Genomic DNA, 26,243 nt, shown 5'->3' on the forward strand with positions numbered 1-26,243 from the left:
TTGAGCACACAAGCGGCGTGCTCAAGCAACGGTTCCACTGTCTGGGCCATTCTGGAGGAGCCCTGCAGTACTCGCCTGAGCGAATCTCCCACTTTGTTGTTGTGTGCTGCATGCTGCATAACCTGGCAATCCTCAGGACCCAGCCAATGCCAGCGGGCCTTGGAGCACCAGCAGAGGAGGAAGAGGAGGAGGAGGATAAGGAGGATGAACATTAGCAGCACCAAGGCGGGAGGGAGTCACAAATTGGAAGGGCTGTCCGTCAAAGGCTCATAGCAAGTCGCTTCTGGGCCCCCTCTGAGGGAATGGCTTCTGCCATTCAAACAACCTGAATGAAACCATCCCACAACCCCTAAGCCGGTCAAGGAAACAATGAGTGCAAAGACCAAACATGCACATTTTGAATACAGACACTTCTTTATTTCCCAAACTGTCTCATTTCCGCATGACAAAGTAATAGAAAGAAACACCAAAAAATACAGTCATTCACATAACTGGCTCTCACAACCTGGAGACAATGTCCAAAACAGTAACAAAACTTGACCACGACCCTCAGCCTTCAATAAAACAATGAAATACATTTTGCCACACCTCCTACTTTTTGCCCTTCGAGGGTGATCTGCCTCCCTTGCGAAATTGCCCCCTTCCCACCCTGCAGCTCCTCCGTAATGGGACCCCAGTGGCTGCAGCAAGGCTGGGGGAAGGCTGCTGAGTGTCAGAAACTGAGACTGCAGATGCCCTTGAGGGATGGCCTGGACCAGCTCTGGGCCTGGAGGGCCCGGCTGCTGACTGCTCCAACTCTGCATGGGCAGCAGCAGTCTGTCCTACAGGTGGTGGCAACTGCAGTGGAGAAGTGACAGTGTTGGCAGCAGGAATGCTGTCATCTTGAGAGAGGACAGCAACTCCCTGCTCGACCGACACACTGGCATTCCCACGGGGCAGCACTTCAGCATGAGGAGCAATCTGCTGGAGCACAGATTGCTGGCCTGCTGCGGCGCGGTGAGAGCCCCGGGGAAATCTGCCTGATCCAGCGAGGGTGGCAGCAGTTAGTGCTCGCGTGGCCTCAATCTGCGTCTGCATGAGACCACCCACTGACTGCATTGCAGCACTTAGCATTTGTGTGGCAGCCGCCTGTGCTACAGCGAAGTGCTCCACACTCCTTGCCAGTGATTCAATGGATTCGGGCATCCTTGCCACTGCAGCCATGAGCTCAGTGTGCCTTTGCTCCGCCTGGGCGCTCATTTCAGCGAGGACCCGCTCCTCATCTGCGTTCAGTGCAGCAGGACTCGAGGCCATACTCTCCGTCCGGGGAGAAGGCCCCCGAGCTTCTCTAACCCCCTCGCATTGCTGCAGCCCGCTGGGTCCTGGAGCTTCACCCTCATCAGACCCTTCCCCCCTGCTCCCCTCCAGGGACGGCGTGTCCCCAGTATGGGCATGGGCTGCCTCGGCAGAGGTTTGCACTGATGGTCCGGCTTCCTCTTCCTCCTCGCCTTCAGCTTCACTCCCAATGGCAGCTTGAGGGCCCATCTCCTCACCTGGTGAATCACCATCTGAAAGCAGGGAGGTACAAGAGTGGCTTTAGCGTGAGGACAGGGTGGCAGCAAGGGAGACATGAGTGCAGCGATGTACCGATTTGGATTGAAAGTGTCAAAGGCTGCTGTCGTGAGGAACAAGTGGAAGGAGAGAGGACAAAAAGGTGATGACCTTACCATTGCTGGCCAGAGCGGGGTCGGCGTCTCCAGTGGTGATGGGACCAAGCATCCGGCTTGCCACAATCCTGTGGACGCACTACTCAAGATCGCTGAGGGTTTGAAGGTGAGTCGCCCTCCACCGGTCCGTTGCTGCTGTCTCCTATTATGAGACAGCTTGGCCTGCAAGAAAAAGGACGGCGTCTGAGCAAATATGCAGCCATGATCTTGCCTGAAATGCCTCCCATGGTTGAATAGCCCTTACTGTATGCAGCCATGATCTTGCCTGAAATGCCTCACATGGTTGAATAGCCCTTATTGTATGCAAAGTGTGGAATGTGCGTGTGTGTTTCATGAAAGGGCCGTAGGTGTTGGATGAGTGCTGGGCATTGGGGCTTTCAAGACCCTCTGGCCATAAAGTGAGGTGGAGATGGAGGGATGAAGAGGTTTTGGAAAAAGGCACTCACCCTGACGACCCGAGTGAGGTCGTTGAACTTTTTCCTGCATTGCACAGGGTTCCTAGGCACCATACTGCTTGAGGTCACTCTGTGAGCCACCTCCCTCCACGCTTTTCTGTATTCGCTTGGCAAAGGCCTCCTGCCACTCTCTGGGTACAGTAGAGATCTTCTGCGCTCCACCGCGCCAACCAGAGCCTCCAAGGCACGCTTGCTGAAGCGCTGTGCTCGCTCCCTGGCCCTCTCCATAGTCCTTGGCTGGAAGATTTCGCCACAGGTCTGTCCAGGCCAAGATTCAAGGCTCCAGTGAGCAGGGTGTGACTGCAGAGCAAGATCGACCCTCCCCTTTAAGAACTGACCGGCGCCAGTGTGTCTGTGTTCAATCGCTAACTGACAGCACCTGCGCTGCGCCCGCCCTCTGAGGTAGCGCCTCGCTCCTCGGGCTTACGCCTTAAGAGAGTGGTGTAGCGCCTGATTTAGTGCTCCAATCACCTCCAGGGGCGATAGAGGCGAATTTTGCAGTCGGCGGCGATAATTTGCGCCGGGCGCTAAACTTTGCGCCCGGCCGATATTTGCGCCTCAAAATGGGCGATACCGAATTTCTCCCCCTTAGAAAATACAATGCCTTGTTTTCCTTTCAATGATATTGGGGTAGAAATTGGTATGCGTTATCTGTTTTTGAAGTGAACAACATAGGCTGCACCGCCCGATTCACATTCAGATAAGTATATTTTAAACACTTACATTGTTGGTTGTGGCTCAGAGCAGTTCCTTTAAGGACCACCTGTTAGGCCACATGTAGCCCTGATTTTCCTCAGCGCAGTCGGCCCAATGCCGGCTCAGTTCAGGGCAACCCAATATGGAAAAGGGGGCTTCAAACAAGCATTAGGCCCCGTATTTGAATAGGCAAAGGGCCTACCACCTGTTTCAGTCGTGGGCCCTGGACGCCGATACTTTTGCCTACACCATTTTCGGCTCATAAAGAGTGTGCACTTTCTGCCTGCTATATTGTAGGCTTAGCAGGCTATTTAGCAGCCAAAAAACGGGTGCTGCGCGGTCAATTTTCTAGGCCACCATTGAATGCTTTTAAAATATGCACATCATTTCTTTCATGCAACATCTGCAAAAATCATTTTCTGCTTACGTTTAAAGTTGAGTTAGTGAATTATGCTTAATACATTAACTATGCCTTTATTTTATATGGCTTGTAACTAGTCTTTTTTCCCTAGGTGACAATAAAATAATGTTTCAGCTGTCAAAGCAAGAATGCAGAGATGCTTAGGGCTCAATCTACTATTTTCTTTGCTAATTTTTGTGTAAAATAATGTTAAATCTATTCTGAAATGTCAATCCACATTAATCTCTAAATTAGCGGTAAATAATATGAACAGCTGCTTGCCTCAGGGTTTAAACCATTAAATTGAATGTAATTCAGTATATATAGAATGTTACTCTGATATCGAAAGCTACAGATGAGCATGACTCCAGCAAACTTGAAACCAGAAAATCTCAGCACATAAGTGTTTGTTTTCTGAACTTTGAAAAATCATTGCAACTAGAGCTGCAAATGTTTAACAATTTGTTATAGGTTCCATTTATTATAACTCTAACCTGTCCATTAATTTTTGCTGCAGACTTTCCACTTAGCTATCCATCTCACAAAATGTGCGATAGACCAAACTTACAAATACCACCAAACTAGCATAGTGTTATATGCCGCATGTGGGAACACTGCCCAAAAAGGGAACAAATGCTAAAAAATTGAACCTTTATTTCAGAAGTTTTCTAATTGCATTTTTCTGCATGTGTGTTCTAAGAACTCAAGAGAAGTGTGTAACTGCCTGTGTTTTATGAATTTGATGTCATGACCAATGTTCCCTTTAATTTTTTTTGGGTGCACGGCCCATTCAAAATGCCGCACATGGACGGTTTCTCCCATTTAAAAGCCAGTGAGACGGCCGCACGGTATCTCTGTGCAGCTTAAAGGGAACATTGGTCATGGCACTGACATGTCCATATAGACGCATTGTGCAGGTGAATGGAGCAGTGTTGTGCAGTGCACTATAGAATGAAGGATGTTTAAGGAATGTGAACATGTCAAAGGCAGTAATGGAAAGAACTATTGTTTAATCTCTGGATTGTTATCTGTGTTGGCTGAGTGCAAACAATGTTTTGATAAAGATAAAAATTAAGATGAATGTCATTTCCCAGCAGTTTGGTGAAAAGGTTATGTGTAGGAACATCCTGTTCTGATAAAGAGCTGGGGGTCAGTTTAATGAATTAGATAGCAATCACAATAATAATTGCTTTGAGTTAAAATTAAAGTGGCTCTACCTTCATTAAAAAGAGGGTAAAGAACAGGAACAGCCACATGATTTGTGGCGAGTTGTTATGATCTGCCAGGGTGGTGGAAGCAGATTCAATAATAACTTTCTAATGGGAATTGGATATATACTTGAAAAGTTAAAATTTGCAGGACTTTGGAGAAAGTGCAGGGGAGTGGGACTAATTAGATAGCTCTTTCAAAGAGCGGGTACAGGCACGATGGGCTGAATGGCCTCCTTCTGTACTGTATGATTCTATAATTTTTGTTGCAGTAACTTCACACCCAATTGCCTTTATAGGGCCAATTCCTTCAATGGGCAGTGCTTTCAGCACTGCTGCATGAGCTGTTTGTGAGACCTCCCAACTCTCCTGGATTCCTTGAATTTGGGCAATTTTGAACATGGACCTGGACTTTATGGAACAATATGGCAAAGGGTGGGTGGGGAATCAGGAGTGCAGTAGCTCTTAAAGTGTTCAACTCCTCAATGGATTCAAATAAGAGCAATGGAAATGAAAGTGTTGTGTGTTAATGGTAATTGGCTGCTGAAAAACCTTGGTTAAGTGGTAATCTGTGCAGTAAGATACTGAGAGCTAGTCATGCTAGTACTAAGGTGGAGCTTCCTGTGAAATAAAGGGTCAAAAGCAGCGACAGTCAAATAAAACATTCTGTAACATCATTGTCTCTCATACTGTGTGTAAAACAAGGAGCCTGTGGCAAAGCCACCAAAGAGACTCTCACAGTAACTTGTACAATTGTCTTTAATCATTATTGTTACCTTTTAATGTTTGCCCTGTTTAAACAGCGCGGGATCGATAAAATCGCGATCTGACGCGATGACGTCATCACGTGGGTCACGTGACGTTCCCAATGGCGGGAAACGTGATGACGTCATGACGTCAGGGTTGGAGGGCGTTTCCAGTTAGTCCTCGTGGAGTGAGCTAGTGTACAGACCTGTTTGGAGTTTCTCCTGCGTTTTTGTTTTGTAATACTTTCAGTGCATTAAACTAAGTTTGTTAACTACCAGTTTAGTTCACAGTGTTTTTGTTAGGAGTGCACAGACCCCTACATTAGTGACCCCGAATCCTCGCGATCATTTTTCGCGGTGGACACGGAACGCAGGCCAGTGATGGATGCCAACGCTGTGGCCTTGCAGCTCCCCCGATTCTGGGAACAACAGGCGGCCTCCTGGTTTGTGCAGGCCGAGGCGCAATTTGAACCCTGCAACATCGTGCAGGACCAGACCCAATAATTGTACGTGGTCTCTGCCCTCGATAGCTCGACGGCGTCGAGGATCATCAGCCTTCTGGAGAACCCCCCGAATGCTGACAAATATGTAGCCATCAAGACTCGGCTGCTGCAGGTATTTGGCCTTACCAAGGCGGAGCGCGCTCGCCGCTTACTGACACTACCAGGGTTAGGTGACTCCAAACCCTCGGAACTAATGAGCCACATGCTAACGCTCCTGGGGTCCGAACCCCCATGTTTCCTGTTCCGCGAGCTCTTCCTTATGCAGCTGCCCGAACATGTCCAGGCAGCCCTCGCCAGATCGGACACCGGGGACTGCATCGCGCTCGCCGAAGAGGCGGATAAAATTTACGCAGTCCGGCAGCAAAACTGCGCCATCGCGCAATGCCCCGCCCCGAGGGGCCCGGCCCCGGCCCTGGCGCCTCCGACGGCCGGTTACTGTTACTACCACACTCATTTCGGCCCGAAGGCCCGCTGCTGCCGACCACCACGTGGTTTCGTGCCCAGACCGTTGAACAGACCGCCGCGAGTCAAGAACACCGGGTCCGGTGCATCCCCCGCGGCCACGATGGCGATCAGCGACTCCGGGAATTTAGGAGTCGGTCAAACAGGCTTGTCCGACCTCCTCAGCGATTGACTTTCCTCATTAAAGACAATTCTGGGGGGGCGTATGTGGCAAAGCCACCAAAGAGACTCTCACAGTAACTTGTACAATTGTCTTTAATCATTATTGTTACCTTTTAATGTTTGCCCTGTTTAAACAGCGCGGGATCGATAAAATCGCGATCTGACGCGATGACGTCATCACGTGGGTCACGTGACTTCCCAACGGCGGGAAACGTGATGACATCATGACGTCAGGGTTGGAGGGCGTTTCCAGTTAGTCCTCGTGGAGTGAGCTAGTGTACAGACCTGTTTGGAGTTTCTCCTGCGTTTTTGTTTTGTAATACTTTCAGTGCATTAAACTAAGTTTGTTAACTACCAGTTTAGTTCACAGTGTTTTTGTTAGGAGTGCACAGACCCCTACAAGCCCGTATTTATTGAAATCCTCGACCTTTCTGCAGCCTTTGATATGATCGACTACATCATCCGCTTCCAATGTCTCTTGCGTTGTCCAGCTCACTGGGGCTGCCGTCACTTTGTACTACTCTTATTTATCCAAGCATAGCCAGAACATCTCCAGCAATGGCTTCTCTTCCTGTGGTGCACTGTTATCTCATCTACATGCTACTCCTTGGCGACATCATCCAAAGACATGGGGTCAACTTCCACATGTAAGGTAACTCCTACCTCTCCACCACCTATCTCAAGTTCTCAAATGCTTCTGTGTTTTCAAACTGCTTGTTCGATATTCTGTCTTGAATGAGCTGTAATGTTCTTCAGTTAAACATTGTGAAGATCGAGGCCATCATCTTTGGCTCCCACCACAAACTCTGTACCCTTGCTATTGTCTCATGTTGAGCCAGAGTGCTCGCAACCTCAATGCCCTATTTGACCCTGAACTGAGCTTCCAAACCCATATCCTCTCCATCACAAAGACCGCCTACTTCCACCTCTGTAACATCACCCGCCTCCACCCCTGCATCAACCTATCTGCTGGTAAAACCCTAATCCATGCCTTTGTCACTCGACTATTTCAATACTCTCCTGGCTGACCTCAGATCCTCAATAAACTTTAGCTCATCTAAAACTCTGCTGTCTGTACACTATCCTACAACTAGTCCTGTTCACCCATCACCCCTGTGTTTGCTGACCTACATTGGTGCTTGGTCCCCCATTGACTCCGATTTAAAATTCCCATCCTCATGTTTAAATCCCTTCATGGCCTCCCCCATCCCTACCTCTGTAACTTCCTCCGGCCCTACAATCCCAATGCCCTCAGAACTCTGTGTTCCGCAGACTTTAGCCTCTTGTGGATACTCCCCTCCCTTGGCCGCACCAATGATCTTCAGCTGTCTAGGCCCTGGAATTCTCTCTCTAAATCTCTCAGCCTCCCCACTTCCCTCTCCTCCATTAAGAACTTCATTAAAACCCACAACTTCACCCTTCCTAATGTCTCCTTCTTTGGCTAGGTATCCATTTTTGTCTGATTAAAATCCTGCGAAGTGCCTTCGGCTATTTTTCTGCATTAAAGGTGTTATTAAATGCAAGTTGCAAATTAGGGAATATTCTCCAATGTGGTAATAAGAGGTTTTAGAGTTTTGAACAAACAAAATGACTTGCATCTTGAGCCACATTTGTAAAGTAGAAAGCGATAACATTAGAATCATAGAATGGCTACAGCACGGAAGAAGGCCATTCGGCCCGTCGAGCTCATGTCAGCTCTCTGCAAGAGCACTTCAGCTAGTCCCACTCCCCCGCCCTTTCCCAGGAGCCCTGTAAATGTTTTTCTTTCAGGTCCTTATCCAATTCCCTTTTGAAAGCCATGATTGAGTCTGCCTCCACCACCCGTTCAGGCATTGCATTCCAGGTTTTAACCACTCGCTGAGTAAAAAAGTTTTTTCTTATGTCGCCTTTGGTTCTTTTGCCAATCAACTTAAATCTGTGTCCTCTGGTTCTCGACCCGTCTGCCAATGGGAACAGTTTCTCTCTATCTACTCTTTCCAGACCCCTCATGATTTTGAACACCTCTATCAAATTTCCTCTCAATCTTCTCTGCTCTAAGGAGAACAACCCCAGCTTCTCTAGTCTATCTATGTAACTGAAGTCCCTCATCTCTGGAACCATTCTTGTAATCTTTTCTTCCTAAGGTGTGGTGCCCAGAATTGGACACAATACTCCAGTTGAGGCCGAACCACTGTTTTATACAGGTTCATCATAATTTCCATGCTTTTGTACTCTATACCTCTATTTATGAAGCCCAGGATCCCGTAAGTGTTTTTAACTGCTTTCTCAACCTGCTCTGCCACCTTCAACGATTTGTGCACATATACCCCCAGGTCTCTCTGTTCATACACCTCCTTTAGGATTGTACCCTTTAGTTTATATTTCCTCTCTTCATTCTTTCTACCAAAATGTATCACTTCACACTTTTCTGCATTAAATTTCATCTGCTACGTGTCCGCCCATTCCACCAGCCTGTCCATGTCCTCTTGAAGTCTATCACTATCCGGCAATGCAGATATTGTAACTGGGAAGGTTACAACTCTCAATACTTTGTATTATTCATGTGAGTGCTGATTTTATGAAATCACGCTCTTGGCAGCACATATTGGTAAATCATGGTGTATACGCCCGTTATCCCCCAATATGCACCTCTAGTAGGTGAGGCTCTCCCTACTGGAAATAAATACAGAGTGCAGAACTGTGGTTTTTGCTTCAGTAAATTTGCTGTATTACAGCGATGAGCCAATTGGTGTCACATTTCGCGTGATGCTCAAGCACAATAAACATCAGAAAATGTACTCCAGCTCACCGACTATCTGTGAGCAATGCCACCGGAGATCTACTAGTGGCATATTAAGTTATTTGATTTTGTATATGCAAGTTTCTGAGAGGTCTCTCTAATGTTTAAACTCTTCCTACATGATTTATACACAAGGAGGGAAAAGAGGGAAAAGAAATATAAATTTTACTGCAATGACATCACAACATATTGACATAATGCTTCCATGATATAATGATATGAGAAAGAAATGCATTTTAATTTTTAGGGTCACTGAATGGTTTATTGTAATTGGTATTCATTACACTTTTAGAAGGAATTTTGTACAGTTCTTTGCTTTTGCAGTCGTACTAGGTGGAAAATTGGAAGAAGATCCTATAAGAACATAAGAACATAAGAAATAAAAACAGAAAATGCCAGAAATGCTCAGCAGGTCAGGCAGCATCTGTGGAGAGAGAAACAGAATTAACATTTCAGGTTGATGATCAAGGTCAGAACGTTCTGATGCAAGGTCATCAACCTGAAACGTTGGGGGGAATTTTTCAGGGGGTCAGTGGGCACGATCGTTGGCAGGTCAGGTGGGAAAATGTTTTTTTTTTGACAGCAGGTCGGGACCCCGGTCAACCCGCCGCCACGCGCCTTTCCCAAATGTCGGGTCTGTCATCGCTGAGCAGCCCCGACATGCAGCAGCGGGGGAGGCAATTCAGGTCATTATGACCTTGTTAACAGAGGATTACGAAGTTTTTTCAGCTCACCTTCAGAGTTCACCAGGTCACCCACGGGGTCTACGCTGCTCGGGGATCACGTCAGGTAAGCAGGGCGGGAGTTGAATGGCCATGGAATCATCTCACTACTTGACTGCTGCAAATGTGCTATAAAAGCTCCCATCTCACAGCTGTTCACTTTCCAAGCTCAGAAGCTGTTGCTTATTGCATTTGGAAGACAGATTGAGCTTTATGCAGGTTGCAAGTGTTTGGAGAAAACTCTCTATCCAAAGTCACCTCATTGGAACAACCTCTCTCACCATTGACAGATCGCTTCTGTCATCTCAGGTTCACCTGCCATCTATTACATCAGAATGGGCACGGTTTATACTATCTCACCTTGGTCCTCAGAATCCCACCATGATCAGCCCCAACACCAGCAGCACCAGGCACACCAGCAGCACCAACAACAACACCAACCTTCTCTGCAATCAACTGATGCTGCACAGGACACAGGGCATCAGCGCCCGATCACATTGCTGCCTGGGACACCAGAGATAGTCTCACCATGGCCAGATTTAGTTCACTTGATACTGTACACCCTGGCTGCCACATGATGCACCAGGTTGACACCACCCCACACCAACACCATAAAGCATCCCTACAATGCCAAAGCCATTTGTTTCACACTCATGACCATTGTGGGGGGTACTGTTATGTCTCACCATTCACTGCAACTCACTAAGCTACTTCCAAAGGTTGACAAAAATCAGTCCAAGGGTGCAAATTGTTGAAAATAAAGATTTCAATGTTTGACACCATATTAACAGAAACTTCACATGAACATTGGCTAAAACACACAAGTGCCTACCCTTGTGTGTTGTTAGTTGGTATGATTGGACTAGGATGAGGGTGAGTGTGAGGGGTGGCTAGTGAGATGGGGAAGTGATAATGTAGATAGAGAGGGATGGGTGGAGGTGCAAGGTAAGTTGGACTGAGTAAAGATGTGCAGGAGTAGGGTAGGGAAGGCAGAGTGATGGGGATGCGATGAGTGGCACAGCAGGATGAGGTTGAGTGTGGCTTTGCAGTAACATTTCATGATCTACTGTGATCATTGAAAGGTTTGTGCCACTGCAGCCTGGTCCTCCTGGTGACATCCCTGCTTGTGCCCCCCTGTGCAATATATAACCAAGCTGCATTGATCTCCTGGGGCGGTCTCTTCCACCCATTGGAAGGGAAGAGGACTTCCCTGTGTGCTGTGACTCCCTCCGTAAGCATATGGAGGGAGTCATGGGAGAGCCTGGGTACAGCCTTGCACCTTTGTGCAGTGCTTGTCAGTGTTTGCAGCACCTCAATACTGTAGAACACTGACAGTACAAATGTCAAAATTGATTTGCCCATGGTCCCTTTAAGGAAACCAGCTGAGGACGCATCATCGAATGAAGCCCAATCAACGTAAAATCATTTTGGACAGCAGGCTGGAGCCAGCAGTGAGGCCGGGACCCGCCACCGACGTCGCCCGCCACGGAGCCACTGAGGTTGGTAAAATCCAGCCCGTTAACTCAGTTTCTCTCTCCACAGATGCTGCCTGATCTGCTGAGTATTTCCAGCATATTCTGTTTTTATTTCAGATTTCCAGCATCTGCAGTCTTTTGCTTTTGTCTACATAGGAGTTAGGAGCAGGAGTAGGCCATACGGCCCTTCAAGTCTGTTCCACCATTCAATAATATCATGGCTGATCATCGACCTCAGCTCCACTTTCCCGCCCAATCCCCAGGTCCCTTTGATTCCCTTAGAGTCCAAAAATCTATATATTGGATCCTGATGTGTTTTCCAATGCCACTTGTGTTGGACAATGGAAGTATCCAGGAATATTTAAATAAAACAATAATGACAGCCCACCCTGCCACTCTTATACCTGCAATCTCATCAGCGGGGAAAATTATGTCTTTGGATAAGTAAAATTAATTATTAGTCCAATGCTCTCCTGGCCGACCTCCCATCTTCCACCCTCCATAAACTTAGCTCATCCAAAACAATCTTAATTCACACTAAGTCCCATTCACCCACCATCCCTGTGCTTGCTGACCTACATTGGATCCCGGTCCGGCAATGCCTCGATTTTAACATTTTCAACCTTGTTTTTAAATCCCTCCATGGCCTCGCCCCTCCCTATCTCTGGAACCTCCTCCTGTCCTACAACCCTCCGAGATCTCAGTGCCCCTCCAATTCTGGCCTTTTGCGCATCCCCTATTTTAATCACTCCACAATTGGCAACCGTGCTTTCAGCTGCCAAGGCCCTAAACTTTGGAATTCCCTCCATAAACCCCGCCGCCTCTCTACCTCTCTCTCCTCCTTTAAGACACTCCTTAAAACCTACCTCTTTGACCAAGCTTTTGGTCATCTGTCCTAATATCTCCTAATGTAGCTTATGTCAAATTTTGTTTGAAAACGCTCCTGTGAAGCATCTTGGAACATTTTACTACGTTAAATGAGCTATATAAATGCAAGTTGTTGTTGTAGTTTACACTTGTTAAAAGTAAAGAGGCTAAAATCCATGTTGCAATTTCCTAGTGATTTTCTACATTAAAAATCATTACCTAGAATTTTCACGGACTTCCCCCGATCTCCTGCCATAATGTTGGCGGACGATTGGCAGAAACCCCAGTAACATAACGTATATGGCCATTCTTTTACATTTCTCTGGGGTTTCTACTAATTTTACACTGAAGTTACAGCAGGATATTAGAAGAACTCCCATGGAAATTCTACCTCCATATCACTTGGACCTATTCTACTGATTACAATGGATATCCCTTACAATTTCCTTCACAATTTTAAGCACTTACAGACCACAGGGTAATTCTTCAGTCAGTGGTTTGGGTCTTTCAACGGGAGTGGGGTATGTGAGGGCTGCGAAATTGACGGCCCAAATTTACTCAGCTGTTCAGGCGGATTCCCACCATAACTTTGGTAGGAGTCTGACGGACAGGCACAGAAATAGGCCAGGACCCGCGTTTGCTAAGTCCTGGCCCACACTGCGAGTTCCTGAACTGTCATGTAAAGGGCAGGGTCTCCACCCACCACTTACAAGGTCAGTAATTTTGAGGGGAGGAGCCTGGGGCAGTGCCAGGGACAGGGACGTCCTATGCTGGGAGTTCCCACCTCCCCAGCCGCAGCGTACGGTTGAAGGTCAGTATACCCAGTGAGATGAGGTGTACCAGCCTACAGAAGGGCACAATTGGACCTCATCTGGGGGTTATAGGGGGGAGGGAGCAGCCAAGGAAAGTAGTTTGGAACCTAAAGATGAGGTAGATTTATAAAATAAAGTAGTGTCTTCTCCCTTTGTAAGGGGAACAAAGAGAGTTTAAAAAACTTTTCCAACTGGCAGGCAAGCAGAATTTCCTGCTGATGGGCACCCAAGATGCATCCATTACAAGCGCATGTGCCCACAGCCCCATGCAGATGAAGCGACCTCCCATTGACCCTGCATACTTGGGTATGGTCAGTGCTGGAGCACATCGGCAGGTACTTTTACCTGGTTGTCAAAGGGTCTCACTTGATCCCCATGTAAATTTTGTCCCTTCTGTGCTTCATTCCTCATGTATCCTTTATGCAAATAGAGGACTTTGGTGCCTCAAAGTATTTCCAGATCTTGGGTGGAAGTGCTGTCTAGTGATAGTTCTGCCCATTCATGCTAGGCATTAAACGTAAACTCCACGCATAAAGCAACCTTCACAGGATTACAAAAACGTTTTTATTTGGGTATCTTTGGTTCAATTTTCACCTTTTTTTGGCAGGATTTTTTGTTGGTATTACAACTGACTTTTTGGATTAGAACAGGGAGGTAATGTTTGCATTACTGGACAAGCAGCTAAATAACTGCTTCCAATATCAGAAAGAAATCAACTGTAAAGAAAGTATTTCAAAAGGTCAGCAGAACAGGAAGACTATTGAAGAAGACAAGTTCTGCAAGTGGCTCCTACAGTACCAACTTTCACTCCACCTCAGGGAGTGACAACGTATCTAATTGCAAGTTACAGAGTCCAGTGCTGTTTGGCAAGTCAATGTGAAATGAATGCTGCAGGTTGCATTGAAAGCGTCCCAATGGTAGTATTTTATGAGTTAAGTGCTTAGTCAGCTCTTAGTCATCACCAGTGGAAAACAATACTCCGGGCAAAGTGAGAATAAAGTAAACCCAATAAATTGCCTTACAAATGCTCAGTAAATGTGTGCTTGATATTCTTTTTACCTTGGTACTTTCTAAATCCTAATCTGACTGCTTGCCCAGTGGAAGGGGCAATTGAGGTGGATGAGTGTCAATGCGATCTTCGTGAGATTGAAATGGCCCTGTACCGTCTTGTGCTGGGTTTTGAGATAGCTCTGTAACTAGTGCTGCCATATCCAATGCTCCTATGGCTGGCTGCTGCTGCTCACCTTCTGGCACATCTACTGTCACTTGCACAGGGATGATGGAGAGGCTTAATGTGATGCTGCCCTCAGGAGATAGTAGCCTCATCCTTGCCGACTCCAGCCATATCCCTGCTGTTTAGTACTCCTTCAGCATGCCCAATGATCCATCTGGGAACAGTCTGCTGGACAGCAATGAAACTCTGTCTCATGGCTCTCTGCATCCAGCCTGTCAGCACATTGAAGTTGGATTAGAACGCCTGCTGTAGGTTGGTATCCAAGGCCATAAAGCATCGGTCTGAGCAGCCATGAGAGATGTTCCTATTGTCTTATGTTTTTGGACTTTTATCCCCAATATCTCCAGTAGCCAAAGATTACTCTTATAACCAATCTCTCTCTCATTTCTGCTGAATTGGAGTGTGTTTTTACCTACAAAATACCTGGGTACTGCAGCAAGCCCTGGGGTCAAACAGAAACCTTTATCACTGCACTCAGCTTACTGTTTCTATCATATGCACACACGTGATGCCCTTGACTTCAGAAAGTATTACAAAGTATTGTAACATAGAAACATAGAAACATAGAAGATAGGAGCAGGAGTAGGCCATTCGGCCCTTCAAGCCTGCTCCGCCATTCAACGAGATCATGGCTGATCATCCAAACCCTAGCACCCGGTCCCTACACGGACAGCCATCCCACCCAAGCCCTATCCCTGTAACCCCGTAACCCCACGTATTTAATCCCCCCTAACACTAAGGGTCAATTTTTATCATGGCCAATCAACCTAACCCGCACATCTTTGGACTGTGGGAGGAAACCGGAGCACCCGGAGAAAACCCACGCAAACACGGGGAGAATGTGCAAACTCCACACAGACAGTCACCCGAGGCCGGATTTGAACCCGGGTTCCTGGCGCTGTGAGGCAACAGTGCTAACCACGATGCCACCGTGCTGCATTTACAGCACAGAAACAGGCCATTCAGCCCAACAGATTCATGCCGGTGTTTATGCTCCACACGAGTGTCCTCCCACCCTTCTTCATTTAACCTCATCAACATATCCTTCTATTCCTTTCTCCCCTATGTGCTTATCTAGCTTCCCCTTAAATGCATCTGTTATTCGCCTCCTAATGGAGCGAGTTCCAGAGGTAGATTGGACATTCCATATGACTATGACTTTGGCTATTCGCTACTGAACAAATATATTAATAATAAATAGATAATAAAGCAGTATCAGAGATGAACATCAAACTTACAGTAAAGTACAGAAACTAACTATTCCTTCTTGGAACATGGGAAATAACAAAAAGGTACATCTCCTGTGCTAAAACTCACAATTATACTGGACTTGAGAGAGGGTCACTGACCATAACCTTATGTGGGAGTTCACTGCAAACTTTCCACCAAGCCTCTATCTCTGTTTCTGATGGCCTCAGAAGAACTGCTGAATTGGGACAAGCCTGCTCGAGATATACTTTACAACTCCTTTGAACTTCGCCCAGATATACAGGAAATCAGAAATGTATCTCTCATAATTGCACCAGGCAGTAAGATATTCACAGGATGTCAGATATAAAGAATGTTTGATATGGGGTAACCTTTTGCACCTTTTGAAATTCTTATCTGTGGTCTAGGACCTTAACCTCTGTACCACTAGATATAGGAACCCTTCTGTACAGTATTAATGGCTTATCTCTTAACAGGCATCAGCACATTGGGACCACCTTTTGTCCCATTGCAATAAGGTTGTCTCTGTTCCTGTACTGCTACATATCTTGTGAGGGATATCAAGATGAACACAAAAAGTTTTTACCATTATGTTAGGAAAAAATGGCACTCAAGGGCCCTTTCAAAACAGATGTGGGTAATGTTGCAAATGAAAATAAGGTAATGTAAGACTTATTGAATAATTATTTTGGCCGGAATTTTCACAGGTAAGAATGGGTGGGTTGGAGGCATGGGGGGAAGTGAAAATTGTAAAAATGTAAAACCCGACCCCAATCCGCCTACTTTCATTCAGGCGGGACAGAGGGGTGGGCTGCTAGCCCGCTGCCAGGAGCCAGATTGAAAATTTAAATATAATAATGAGGCCTGAAGCCTCTACTTTAACCTGCTTTGCAGGTTTTACTGCAGGTGGCCGGGGATCCCGGGGCTCCCCCATTATCAGCCTGCCTCTCCCCGGGGTCGGGGTTCGGACCCCCTTCCACCCACCCCCCCCTGCCGGGATAGGACCCGCCGGGCCAGGAATACCCCACCCGGGGATCGCGACTCAACCCCGGGGTTCGGTAATCGGACCCCTCCTCAACCCCGGGTGATGGAACCCCCCCCCCCCAGGGGATCGAACCCCCAGGGAATGGGAGACCCCCCTCCTGCCCCCAGCCTTTGAACCCACCCCCCAAACTTCCGGGTTTCCCAACATCTCCCTGGTACTCCCGCACCGTGCGGGTGGGACCTGGGAAAATCCAACACTTTGTGACAGTCTTCACAAGAGTCTTCACCAGGATGGTTTCCTGGACCAATATGTCGAGGAACCAACTAGCGATCAGGCCATCTTAGGCTGGGTATTATGTAATGAGAAAGGATTAATTAGCAATCTTGTTGTGCGAGGCCCCTTGGGTCGGAGAGATCATAATATGATAGAATTCTTCATTAAGATGGAGAGTGAAGTAGTTGACTCAGAGACTAGGGTCCTGAATTTAAATAAAGGAAACTATGATGGTATGAGGCGCGAGTCGGGTAGGATTAATTGGGGAATGTTACTCAAAGGGTTGACGGTGGATAGGCAATGGCAAACATTCAAAGATCGCATGAATGAACAATAGACTTTGTTCATCCCTGTTTGGCATAAAAATAAAACAAAAAAGGTGGCTCAACCGTGACTAACAAGAGAAATTAGGGATAGGATAAGATCCAAGGAGAGGACATATAAATTGGCCAGAAAAAGTAGTAAACCTGAGGATTGGGAGCAGTTTAGGATTCAGCAAAGGAGGACAAAGGGATTAATTAAGAGGGGGAAAATAGAGTATGAGAGTAAGTTTGCAGGGAACATAAAAACTGACTGTAAAAGCTTATATAGATATGTGAAGAGAAAAAGACTGGTGAAGTCAAACATAGGTCCCTTGCGGTCAGAAACAGGGAATTTATAATGGGGAACAAAGACATGGCATACCAATTAAATACATACTTAGGTTCTGTCTTCACAAAGGAGGACACAAATAACCTCCCAAAGATGTCAGGGAGCATAGGGTCTAATGAGAGGGAGGAACTGAAAGAAATCAGTATTTGTAGGGAAATGGTGTTAGGGAAATTGACGGGACTGAAGGCCGATAAATCCCCAGGGCCTGATAATCTACATCCTAGGGTACTTAAGGAAATGGCCCTAGAAATAGTAGATGCATTGCTGGTCATCTTCCAAAATTCGATAGACTCTGGAACAGTTCCCATGGATTGGAGGGTAGCTAATGTTACTCCACTATTCAAAAAAGGTGGTAGAGAGAAAACGGAGAATTATAGACCGGTAAGCCTGACATCGGTAGTGGGGAAAATGCTAGAGTCCATTATAAAAGATGTAATCATGGTGTGGAGATGCCGGTGTTGGACTGGGGTGGACAAATGTAAGAAGTCACACAACACCATGTTATAGTCCAACAGTTTTATTTGAAATCACAAGCTTTCGGAGCGCTGCTCCTTCATCAGGTGAAGTGGAGAGATACATAAAGACACAACTTATATAGTCAGAGAATAATGCCAGATGATTACAGGTAATCTTTCTAACTGCCATTTATCACACCTCGGCAGAGATAATCACAGCAATCAAAGGTGTGAATGGTGTCCAAACAGGTTAGTCAGGGAAACATTACATCAAAGAACAATGAGGTGGGGTCATGAGGGGTCAAATGCTGCAGATGCTGGGGTCTGTATGAAAAACAAAAAACAGACAAAAAAACATTTTTTTTGCTTGAAATCACAGCAGGTCCGGCCGCATCTGTGTAGAGAGAACAAGCCAATGACGACTCGAGTCTGGGTGACCCTACGTCAGGTGGGGTTACATGTAGCATGACATGAACCCAAGATCTCGGTTGAGGCCGTCCTCATGAGTGCGGAACTTGGCTATCAGTTTCTGCTCGACGATTTTGTGTTGTCGTGTGTCTTGAAGGCCGCCTTGGAGAATGCTTACCCGAAGATCGGAGGCTGAATGTCCTTGACTGCTGAAGTGTTCCCCAACTGGGAGGGAACACTCCTGCCTGGCGATTGTTGCACGGTATCCGTTCATCCGTTGTCGCAGTGTCTGCATGGTCTCGCCGATGTACCATGCTCCGGGGCATCCTTTCCTGCAACGTATGAGGTAGACAACATTGGCCGAGTCACATGAGTATGTACCATGTACCTGGTGGGTGGTGTCCTCTCGTGTGATGATGGTATCTGTGTTGATGATCTGGCATGTCTTGCAGAGGTTGCCGTGGCAGGGTTGTGTGGTGTCGTGGTCGCTGTTCTCCTGAAAGCTGGGTAATTTGCTGCAAACGATGGTCTGTTTGAGGTTAGGCGGCTGTTTGAAGGCAAGTAGTGGAGGCGTGGGGATGGTCTTAGCGAGGTGTTCGCCATCATTGATGACATGTTGAAGGCTGCGAAGAACATGGCGTAGTTTCTCCGCTCCGGGGAAGTACTGGACGACGAAGGGTACTCTCTTGGTTGTGTCCCGTGTTTGTCTTCTGAGGAGGTCTATGCGATTTTTTGCTGTGGCCTGTCGGATCAAGACCTTCGATCCAGACCTTCAAAGCATCCTACGTGCTCTCATCCCATGTACTCCCCACGTGGGAGACTTCTACTGCCTCCCAAAAATACACAAAGCCAATACACCCGGACGTCCTATCGTATCAGGCAACGGAACCCTGTGTGAGAACCTCTCTGGATACGTCGAGGGCATCCTGAAACCCATCGTACAGGGAACCCCCAGCTTCTGTCGCAACACTACAGACTTCTTACAGAAACTCAGCACCCACGGACCAGTTGAACCAGGAACACTGCTCGCCACGATGGACGTCTCGGCACTCTACACCAGTATCCCCCACGATGACGGCATCGCTGCGACAGCCTCAGTACTCAACACCAACAACAGCCAATCTCCAGACGCCATCCTACAACTCATCCGCTTCATCCTTGACCACAATGTCTTCACCTTCGACAACCAGTTCTTTACCCAAACACACGGAACAGCCATGGGGACCAAATTCTCACCCCAATATGCCAACATATTCATGCACAAGTTCGAGCAAGACTTCTTCACTGCACAAGACCTCCAACCAACGCTATACACCAGATACATCGATGACATTTTCTTCCTATGGACCCACGGCGAAGAATCACTGAAAAGACTACACGATAACATCAACAAGTTCCATCCCACCATCAAACTCACCATGGACTACTCCTCAGAATCGGTTTCATTCTTGGACACACGAATCTCCATCAAAGATGGACTCCTCAGCACTTCACTCTACCGCAAGCCCACAGACAACCTCAGGATGCTCCACTTCTCCAGCTTCCACCCTAACCACGTTAAAGAAGCCATCCCCTATGGACAAGCCCTGCGAATACACAGGATCTGCTCAGACGAGGAGGAACGCGATGGACACCTACAGACGCTGAAAGATGCCCTCGTAAGAATGGGATATGACGTTCGACTCATCGATCGACAGTTCCGACGGGCCACAGCAAAAAATCGCACAGACCTCCTCAGAAGACAAACACGGGACACAACCAACAGAGTACCCTTCGTCGTCCAGTACTTCCCCGGAGCGGAGAAACTACGCCATGTTCTTCGCAGCCTTCAACATGTCATCGATGACGACGAACACCTCGCTAAGGCCATCCCCACGCCTCCACTACTTGCCTTCAAACAGCCGCCTAACCTCAAACAGACCATCGTTCGCAGCAAATTACCCAGCTTTCAGGAGAACAGCGACCACGGTATTGTGCAATGAGAAGGGACTTATCAGCAATCTTCTTGTACGAGGCCCCTTGGGTCAGAGCGATCATAATATGATCGAGCTCTCAGTCGAGATGGAGAGTGAGGAAATTGAATCAGAGACTAAGGTCCAGAACTTAAATAAAGGGAATTACGAGGGTATGAGACGGGAATTGGGTAAGATTGATTGGGTGGTGTTTCTGGGGGGATTGACAGTGGATAGACAATGGCAAGCATTCAAAGATAGAATGGAAGAATTCCAGAACATGTTTATACCGGTTTGGCATAAAAATAAACCTAAAAAGGTGACTCAACCGTGGATAACGAGGGAAATTAGGGACAGCATAAAATCAAAAAAAAGGGCATATCAACTGGCAAAAAAAAGCACCAGACCGGAAGATTGGGGGCAGTACAGGATACAGCAAAAGAGGACAAAGGGATTAATCAGGAAGGGGAAAATAGAATACGAAAGTAAACTTGCAGCAAACATAAAGACAGACTGCAAAAGCTTTTATCGGTATATCAGGAGGAAAAGACTGGTAAAATCCCAAGTCGGTCCCTTGCAGTCCGATTCGGGAGAATATATAATGGAGAATAAGGAAATGGCAGACCAATTAAACTCATACTTTGGTTCTGTATTCACAAAGGAGGACACAAATAACCTCCCAGGAATATCGACAAACATAGGGACTAATGAGAGGGAGGAGCTGACAGAAATTAGTATCTCTAGGGATATGGTGTTGGGTAAGTTGAGGGGACTGAAGGCCGACAAATCCCCGGGGCCTGATAAACTACATCCTAGGGTACTTAAGGAGGTGGCCCTGGAGATAGCAGATGCTCTAAGGATCATCTTCCGGAACTCCATTGACTCGGGAACAGTACCCGTGGATTGGAGGGTAGCTAATGTTACCCCAATATTTAAAAAGGGGGGTAGAGAGAAAGCAGGGAATTATAGACCAATAAGCCTTACATCGGTTGTGGGCAAAATGCTAGAGTCCATTATTAAGGATAAAATAGCGGAGCACTTGACAAATGGGGAAAGGATCGGACAGAGTCAACATGGATTTACAAAGGGTAAATCGTGTTTGACTAATCTGCTGGAATTTTTTGAGGAAGTAACTGGTAAAATAGATGGGGGAGAGCCAGTGGATGTGGTGTACCTTGACTTTCAGAAAGCCTTCGATAAGGTTCCACACAAAAGATTATCATGCAAAATTAAGGCTCATGGAATTGGGGGCAAAGTATTAACGTGGATAGAGAACTGGCTGGCGGATAGAAAACAGAGAGTTGGAATAAACGGCTCGTTTTCGGAGTGGCAGGCAGTGACCAGCGGGGTGCCGCAAGGATCTGTCCTGGGACCCCAGCTGTTCACAATATATATAAATGATCTGGATCAGGGAATTGGATGCAATATTTCCAAATTCGCTGACGACACTAAACTAGGAGGAGGGGTGGGCTCTGATGAGGATGTCAGGAGGCTACAGTGCGATTTGGACAGGTTGGGGGAATGGGCGGATACGTGGCAGATGCACTATAATGTGGATAAATGCGAGGTTATCCACTTTGGGGGTAAAAACAGGAGGGTGGATTATTATCTAAATGGCAATAGATTGGGAGATGGGGAAGTGCAGAGGGACCTGGGTGTTCTTGTGCACCAGTCACTGAAGGAGAGCATGCAGGTGCAACAGGCGATTAAGAAGGCAAATGGTATGTTGGCCTTCATATCAAGGGGGTTCGAGTATAGGAATAGGGATACCTTACTACAGCTGTACAAGGTGCTGGTGAGACCGCATCTGGAGTATTGTGTACAGTTTTGGTCGCCCCATCTGCGGAAGGATGTTCTTGCCATGGAAAGAGTGCAGCGGCGATTCACCAGGCTGATACCTGGAATGGCGGGAATGACCTACGAGGAGAGATTGAATAGTTTGGGCTTGTACTCACTGGAGTTTAGAAGATTGAGAGGGGATCTCATCGAAACATATAAAATTATGGCAGGCCTGGACAGGCTGAATTCAGAGAGAATGTTTCCAATGGCAGGGGAGCACAGAACCAGGGGCCACAGTCTAAAAATAGCGGGCAAATCATTTAAAACAGAGATGAGGAAGAATTTCTTCACTCAAAGAGTGGTGAGCCTGTGGAATTCCCTGCCACAGAGGGCTGTGAAGGCTAATTCAATAAATATTTTCAAGAGAGAATTGGATATATTTCTGAAGGCTAAGGGGATTAAGGGTTACGGAGAAAAGGCGGGGACGGGGTACTGAACTGGTAAGATCAGCTATGATCTCAGACGAAGATCAGCCATGATCTCATTGAATGGCGGAGCAGGCTCGAAGGGCCGAATGGCCTACTCCTGTTCCTATCTCTATGTTTCTATGTTTGACACCACACAACCCTGCCACGGCAACCTCTGCAAGACATGCCAGATCATCAACACAGATACCATCATCACACGAGAGGACACCACCCACTAGGTACATGGTACATACTCATGTGACTCGGCCAATGTTGTCTACCTCATACGTTGCAGGAAAGGATGCCCCGGAGCATGGTACATTGGCAAGACCATGCAGACACTGCGACAACGGATGAACGGACACCGCGCAACAATCGCCAGGCAGGAGTGTTCCCTCCCAGTCAGGGAACACTTCAGCAGTCAAGGACATTCAGCCTCCGATCTTCGGGTAAGCATTCTCCAAGGCGGCCTTCGAGACACACGACAATGCAAAATCGTAGAGCAGAAACTGATAGCCAAGTTCCGCACTCATGAGGACGGCCTCAACCGAGAGCTTGGGTTCATGTCACGCTACATGTAACCCCACCTGACGTAGGGTCACCCAGACTCGAGTCATCGTTGGCTTGTTCTCTCTACACAGATGCGGCCGGAGCTGTTGTGATTTCCAGCAAAAAAAAAAATTTTTGTCTGTTTTTTGTTTTTCATACAGACCCCAGCATCTGCAACATTTGACCCCTTGTGACCCCACCTCGTTGTTCTTTGATGTAATGTTTTCCTGACTAACCTGTTTGGACACCATTCACACCTTTGATTGCTGTGATTATCTCTGCCGAGGTGTGATAAATGGCAGTTAGAAAGATTACCTGTAATCATCTGGCATTATTCTCTGACTATATAAGCTGTGTCTTTATGTATCTCTCCACTTCACCTGACGAAGGAGCAGCGCTCCGAAAGCTTGTGACTTCAAATAAAGCTGTTGGGCTATAACCTGGTGTTGTGTGGCTTCTTACAAAAGATGTAATAGCAGAGCACTTGGAAAACAGTGACAGGATCGGACAAAGTCAACATGGATTTACAAAAGATAAATCGTGCTTGACTAATCTACTGGAATTTTTTGAGGATGTAACTGGTAGAATAGATAAGTGGATGTGGTGTATTTGGACTTTCAGAAGGCTTTCAATAAGGTCCCGCATAAGAGATTAGCATGTAACGTTAAAGCACATGGGATTGGGGGCAAGGTACTGACTTGGATAGAGAACTGGTTGGCAGACAGGAAGCAAAAAGTTGGAATAAACGGCTCTTTTTCCGAGTGGCAGGCAGTGACTAGTGGGGTACCGCAGGGATCGGTCCTAGGACCCCAGCTATTCACAATATATATAAATGATCTAGATGATGGAACTAGATGTAATATCTCCAAGTTTGCAGATCTCACAAAGCTGGGTGGGCGTGTGTGTTGTGAGGAGGATGCCGAGAAACTGCAGTATGATTTGGACAGGTTGGGTGATTGGGCAGAAGCATGGCAGATGCAGTATAATGTGGATAAATGTGAGGTTATCCACTTTGGTGGCAAAAACAGGAAGGCAGATTATTATCTGAATGGCAATAGATTGGGAGAAGGGGAAGTGCAACGTGACCTGGGTGTCCTTGTGCACCAGTCGCTGAAGGTAAGCATGCAGATGGAGCAGGCGGTTAAGAAGGCAAATGGCATGTTGGCATTCATAGCGAGAGGGTTCGAGTACAGGAACAAGGATGTCTTGCTGCAGTTGTACAGGGCCTTGGTGAGACCACACCTTGAGTATTGTGTGCAGTTTTGGTCGCCTTATCTGAGGAAGGATGTTCTTGCCATGGAGGGAGTGCAGCGAAGATTCACCAGACTGATACCTGGGATGACAGGAGTGACGTATGAGGAGAGATTGGATCGATTGGGCTTATACTCGCTGGAGTTTAGAAGAATGAGAGGGGATCTCATTGAAACTTATAAAATTCTAACAGGACTAGACAGACTAGATGCAGGAAGGATGTTCCCGATGGCCATGGAGTCCAGAACCAGGGGTCACAGTCTAAGGATAAGGGGTAAGCCATTTAGAACAGAGATGAGGAGGAATTTCTTCACCCAGAGAGTGGTGAACTTGTGGAATTCTCTACCACAGAAGGCAGTGGAGGCCAATTCATTAAATATATTCAAGAAGGAGCTAGATATATTTCTTAAGGCTAAAGGGATCAAGGGATATGGGGAGAAGGCAGGGACAGGGTACTGAATTTGGATGATGAGCCATGATCTCATTGAATGGCGGAGCAGGCTCGAGGGGCCGAATGGCCTACTCCTGCTCCTATCTTCTATGTTTCTATGTTTCTATGTAATAGAGGAAAAGAACAATATACCTGACATTCCAGGGAATCTAATATGAATCAAGGACTGGAACTCACGAAAGTTAACATAAGCAAGAAAACAGTATTAGAAAAAGTAATGGCACTAAAACCTGATAAATCCCCAGGACCTGATGGTTTCCACCCCAGGGTTTTAAAGGAAGTAGGTGAGAAAATTGCAGATGCTTTAACCATAATCTTCCGAAGCTCTCTTGATTCAGGAATTGTCCCTTTAGATTGGAAAATTGCAAATGTAACTCTATTATTTAAGAAAGGTGAGAGAGAGAGAAACCAGGAAATTATAGACCTGTCAGTTTAACATCTGCTGTGGGGAAGTTATCGGAATCTATAATTAAGGGCAGAGTGACTGAGCACTTAGAGAAATTTGAGCTGATTGGAGAGAGCCAACATGGATTTGTAAAGGGTAGGTCATGCCTAACGAACCTAAATGAAATTTTTGAGGAAGTAACTAAAGTTGCAGACAGGGGAATGTTTATGGGTGTAGTTTGTGTCGATGTCTAGAAGGCATTTGATAAGGTTCCACATAAAAGACTGTTAGCTAAAATTAAAGCTCATGGAATTGAAGGCAAAATACTGACCTGGCTAGAAGACTGGTTAGGCGATAGAAGACAGAGAGTAGGGATAAGGGGTATGTACTCGAATTGGAAGGAAGTGACTAGTGGTGTCCCAGAAGGATCTGTGCTGGGACCTCAACTATTCACTATATTTATTAATAACTTAGATAACACAATAGAGAGCCATATATAAGTTTTCCAATGACACAAAGATTGGTGGCATAGTAAGTAGTGTATATGGGAGCATAAAACTACAAAGAGATTTTGATAGATTAAGTAAGTGGGCAAAACTGTGGCAGATGGGGAATTTGAATTCAGTTAATTAAATAAATCTGGAATAAAAAGCTAGTATCAGTAATGGTAACCATGAAACTATCGGATTGTGGTGAAAACCCATCTGGTTCACTAATATCCTTTAGGAAGGAAATCTGCCATCCTTACCTGGTCTGGCCTTTATGTGACTCCAGACCCACAGCAATATGGTTGACTCTTAACTGCCCTTTGAAATGGCCTAGCAAGTCACTCAGTTGTAACAAACCGCTATGAAACACAATAATAAGAATTAAACCGGACAGACCACCCGGCATTGACCTCGGCACCGGCTACAGACACGACAATGGCACACCCAGCCCAGTCAACCCTGCAAAGTCCTCCTCACCAACATCTGGGGACTTGGGCCAAAATTGGGAGAGCTGTCCCACAGGCTAGTCAAGCAACAGCCTGACATAGTCATACTCACAGAATCATACCTTTCACCAAAAACCTCCATCACCATCTCTGGGTATGTCCTGTCTCACCAGCAGGACAGACCCACCAGCGGTGGTGGCACAGTGGTATATAGTCGGGAAAGAGTGGCCCTAGGAGTCCTCAACATTGACTCCGGACCCCATGAAG

This window comes from Somniosus microcephalus, chromosome 1 (assembly GCF_052327205.1).
Source record: "Somniosus microcephalus isolate GS21.2 chromosome 1, FLI_Smic_1.0, whole genome shotgun sequence".
Classification (NCBI taxonomy): Eukaryota; Metazoa; Chordata; class Chondrichthyes; order Squaliformes; family Somniosidae; genus Somniosus; species Somniosus microcephalus.